The sequence below is a fragment of the Triticum aestivum genome, chromosome 7A (assembly GCF_018294505.1).
Source record: "Triticum aestivum cultivar Chinese Spring chromosome 7A, IWGSC CS RefSeq v2.1, whole genome shotgun sequence".
Taxonomy (NCBI): domain Eukaryota; kingdom Viridiplantae; phylum Streptophyta; class Magnoliopsida; order Poales; family Poaceae; genus Triticum; species Triticum aestivum.
In genome coordinates, this window is record NC_057812.1 from 646,350,765 (window position 1) to 646,356,000 (window position 5,236).

General features: G+C 47.2%; 1 protein-coding gene across 1 annotated transcript in view; it reads left to right on the top strand.

Annotated features, from left to right (window-relative positions):
• The window catches only part of LOC123148927 (chitin-binding lectin 1), a 12,532-nt gene extending 10,864 nt beyond the window's left edge, over nt 1-1,668 (top strand). Inside the window, exon 8 of the transcript XR_006474232.1 lies at nt 1,310-1,668. The gene's annotated coding sequence lies outside the window, so the exon portion shown is untranslated. The remainder of the gene's footprint in view (nt 1-1,309) is intronic.
• Nucleotides 1,669-5,236: the final 3,568 nt, after the last annotated feature.

Here is a 5,236-nt window from a genome sequence, read left to right on the forward strand (position 1 = left end):
CATTACTAGTTCAACTAGTAATGGCGCACCACTCCCACGGTGCGCCATTAGTAGTTTTGAATTTTTTTAATTTTTTTTACTAATGGCGCACCGTGGGAGCGGTGCGCCATTACTAGTTCAACTAATAATGGCGCACCACTCCCACGGTGCGTCATTAGTAGTTTTGAATTTTTTTAAAAAGAATTTGTTACTAATGGCGCACCGTGGATGTGGTGCGCCATTAGTATTTGAACACTAATGGCGCACCAACACATGGTGCGCCATTAGTATATATTAATGGCGCACCACATGTCTGGTGCGCCATTAGTGTCATTTCTATCTATAACCATTTTCCTATTAGTGATCTGACTGCCTGGAACTCTATTAATATGAGAAAAGAGTTTGGGGGTTTTGGTATTACTGACCTAGGGGATATGAATCTGGCTCTGTTAGCCTCTTGGGTCAGTAGATACTACAATGCTGAAGGTAAAATTTGGAAGAATATTATAGACTCCAAGTACAACCCTCAGAATAGCAACATCTTTGCTTGCTCTGCTAATGGAGCCTCCCCTTTCTGGAAAGGGGTGATCTGGGCAGCACAAGCTGCCAAACTTGGCTTTTCCTGGAAAATAGGCAATGGTAAAAGAACTAGGTTTTGAGAAGATCACTGGTTTGGCAATGCTACTTTACCCAATATTAGGACCTGTACAATTTAGCTTATGAACATAATGTCACTATTGACAAAATCTGGGATGGACACAATCTAAAGATTACTTTCAGAAGGTGTTTTACTTAGGAGCAAATGGCTGTCTGGCATGAACTTGTGGACATAGCTAGCTCCATTAGTTTAGTAGATGAGGATGACACCCCTATATGGAATATGAATTCTAAAGGGGTATATACTATCAAATCCTTCTACAAGTTTATAAATTTTAGAGGGGTTTTACCTACTTCCACTCCTGCTGTGTGGAGTATAAAAATTCCCCCCAGGATTCAGATTTTTCTCTGGCTGTTGGTTAATAACAAACTTTTAACCAGAGATAATTTGAGCAAGAGACAGGAGGTGAGGGATCTCATATGTGTGTTTTGCTCTGAACAAGAGTCCTGTTCACATTTATTTAGCTCTTGCGTTGTTGCTGCTGAGTTTTGGAAAGCCATCTGTGTCATTACTGGAGTGAATGAAGACATTAATATAATGTCCATTACTTCATATTGGCTCAGGGGAGATAGGTTCGCTGCTGTTAACATAGCGCATGTGGCTGGCCTGTGGGCAATCTGGAAAACTCGCAACAATATGGTTTTTAATAACGTGTGTTGGCCTGGCTTGCAGGATATTTGGAGAAGAACAGCGATAAATCTGTCTACATGGGAATGTCTGTCCTCGGGAGGTGCCAATATAAAGCTGAAATGGGCGGTAAAAGAGCTAGAGGCGAAGGCAAGAAGCCCTCCACTGTTGCTGTGGCCAGACCCTGGTTAAAGCGAGGCTTTTCCTTCTAGATCTAGCTATCTGTCGAGTGGCCGATGGGCCTGTAGTTCTTTCGTTTTGTAATAGTGCACTAGCACTTCTAGCTTTGTTGCTATGCCAGTTCTCTAACATTTTCTGCAGGCAGCCTTCCTGCTGTCCGTCGTGAGTTTCAACTTTGTATCGCACTTTGAAACACTTTTGTTTCGTTTCAATGAAATGGAACAGGGGCGCAACCATTTTCTTCTAAAAAAACATCCACCTCCATCCCCTTCCCGCTGTCGGTGAGCATCACCGGGCAAAGCCCACCCGACGTCAGCGGTGGCAGGGACCAGTTCCTCCCCTCGCTGAGTTGGAGCGGCGTGGGGCGCTCGCACGGCAGCCTAGATGCATGCGCCTGCGATGAGGAGTGAGCTCGGGGCAGCGGTGTGGAGGCACTACTGGTGCTGCATTAGCTTGGTCTGTTGGGGCCGAGTATTTAACCAAAAACTACCACATTTGCCAGAAACGTGACGAAAAACTACCACTCTATGATATTGTGCGAAAAACTACCAAAATTTTCCTAAACCGTGGCAAAAAACTACCAACTCGCGAAAGCGCTCGCTTCGCTCGCGCTAACCCCGATTCTGACCGATTGGGCCCGGGAACAGTTGCCACGTTGGCTAACGGACGGCCGGCGCACGTTGACGGCCGTTAACGGCCCGTCCGCTGTCGGGACGTCGGCTGTCGGTCGACCAATAAGTGAGAGCGAGCGAGCTCAGCCACTCGCTCATTCTCTTCCTCCTCGCTCGCTCTCACTCATCCTCATCCTCTCCCCTCTCCCTGGTGCTCTGAGCTAGGTCAGCCTATCGCCGTCGCCGCCGCAGCCATTGCTGCCGGTAGAAGTTGAGGATGCCATCCTGGAATGACGAGGAGAGCTCGGACGAGGACAACAACATGGTTTCAATGGATCCTCAGCTCTTTGTAAGTGCATAATGGTGGAATAGAGTTAGGGTTAGGGTTAGTTCATCCAACTTGGAGATTCCAAGTTGCTTTTGGTTTGATTCGAAGTTTCTTTTGCAGGAAACCCCTGACAGTGTGGTGGAACCATTTTTCTGTGGTTCTTACACTGAATCTGAGCCGACGTGCATGATGCATCATCAAAGGCCGAAGAAGATGGTGGCTTTTGAAGGTGCTTTGACCGGGAGGCGATTCCTGGGTTGTCCTGTGCAATTCAGAGAGCATATTGATGTAGGTGTGAACTTTGGTTATCTGTACTAAGTTTGTTACTAAGTGATTTGTGCTTAATTATAAATAATTGCTTTTGTAGGATGTAGGTGTGAACTGTGGGGTTGTGGAGTGGGTGGATGGTCCTTGGCCAGAGATTCTACAAAGGTGCCTAACAAGGATTTGGGACATGTACCATGAGCAGAACTTGGGGAGGGTGAAGGACAAACAAGCCCATGAGAAAGAGGTGGCCAAGCTACAGAAGGAAATTGATTTCCTGTCAAACAACTACAACCAGTTGGTGGAAGATGTATCCAAGCTTTTTGACTATCAAGATGGCAAGATGTCTCATGACATGGACTATACCAGTCAGGCAATCAATGATCTAAATGCAAAGAAGAAACAACTTGAGGATCAAGCAAAGATTGAGATAAGTATGGAAAAGATGAAGCTTGCCAAGGAGCAAAGGTGCATTCTTCAAAGCCAAGCAGATATCATTCAGAACATGAGGAAGGCCATGAAGGAAGTGGAGGGGGACAGGGACTTACTTAAGCAAGAGAAGAAGAAGCTGGAGTATCTGATTGCTGATCTGCTCAATGCTGGGCATGCCAACAAAGATAAGCTGGAGAGGATCAAGGCAATTATGAATGAGTGAAGTGCTTGGTGTGTGGGTTAAGTAATTAGTAGGCCTATATATATAGTTGGCCTTGGAATGTCATGCATGTTAGGTGTATATTTTGGGAAAGTTTCATGTGCTTTCAGAATGGTATGAGGGAGGAAGGTACTGTTATGGTTTAAGAACTAGTTGGTTTTATCTATGATGTAATGACTATTATGTTAAGACCTACTATGCTAAGTGAGTACTCATGCTAAGTTAAGTAAGTAAGAATGTTTTATCTATGATGAGGCTGCTTTACTCTGCATATATCATGTGTGGATAATTAACAGTAGTGACATAGTTGGAAGTGGCAAGTAGCAAGTAACATATATAGCAAGTAGCTTAGATAGTGTGACAAATAACTTAACATATGTAGCAAGTAGCAAGTAGCAAGTAACATATATAGATAGTCTGACATAGATAGATAGTACTGCCATTCATAGTCTGACATAGAAAGCAACTAGTAGTAGATAGTGTCTGACATAGATAGCAACTAATAGTAGATAGTGCCTGACGAAGCTGAACCTAGGAACTTACTAAACTTACGAAAGTTCAGGACTGACGAAACTGAATTTTTTTGCACTGAAGTAACTGAAGGCAGCACTTCACTCCTCCTTCTTCAGCATCTTCAGGCGCTGGGAGCGGCGCACTGCAGTCACGGCCGCCCTCTTCTTCTTGCCCGGCGCCGGCTCCACCACATCTTCCTCGCCGCCATCTTGTTCTTGCTTCACGACGACGCCGTCTGGGAGATCGACCTCCGCCAGCGCATCCACGTGGATTGGGAGGTTCCTGTCCCCCTCCACGGCGTCGAGGATGGGAGCCAGCAACTGCACTTCAGGCTCATCGTCGAAGAGGACGACGACCTCATCCACCTCATCGTCAGATTTGTCAGACTCCTCCTCCTCATCATCTTCACTGGACTCGTCGTCAGAGGACTCGTCGTCTGAAGACTCACCGTCAGAGTCGTCAGAGGGCCCAAGGACCCATGGATTGCGCCTCTCCCAGTAGGCGTTGTTTATTGGGGCTGGGAGCACGAGGACGGCGTCAATGACGTGGTCCGCGGCGGCCGGCGGCGTGGTGGATGAGCGGTACATCCACCATCGGGCGCGCTGCCTGGGGTCGGGGGAGCGCTGCACCTCGCGCATCGCCCACAACAGAATGGTCGGCGGCGGGATGGTGCGGCCGGCAGGGAGGCGCGCTGCTTTTCAGCAGTTGTCATCACCTTGACGAGGCCGCGGGCGTGGTTCCTCAGCATCGCCATACTGGGGAACCAGCGCGCGATCTCCCTGTACTGCGCGTGCATCTCCTGGTTGTTGCCGGCGAGAGCTTCGATGGCCAGCTGTCAGTCCATGGCGACGGCGGTGGCGGTGGTTGTCGGCGGCGATTTCGACAGGAGAGAGGGGGAAGTGGAGTGGGCGGTGCGAGCGACGAGTGGGCGAGTGAGCATAGAGCGTGGTGGGTGGACACGTAATAAAGTCGTAGAATCCGAAACGGCTGGGTTTACTCAACGCACGCTCACCATGATGCCGGCTGCAACGCACACTGAACAGACGACATGGCGGACAACATATAATAAGTTTGGCTGATGCTAGTCAAACAAATCACTAGCACTAGTCCATTGGTATTGAACGCATGGTTACAACCAACTGGTCCTGGGTTCGAGCCCCAGGCCAGACTTTTTTTTGTGCATATTTTTTTTTCTAAAATGAATTTGGCAGTCGCTTCTGAACTGTAGAAATGGCAAAGTAAAATAAAAAAACAAATTAAAACAATTAAAACATGCACCTAAACTGTACAAATGGCAAAGTAAAACAAATAAAACAACTCACTAGCACTTAGCCCATTGGTATTTGGCACAAATAAGTAGCAACCATACATTCAACATTGTACACAAGTTCACATGTCTGAATTTAAGCAGTCTAGTAGCACAA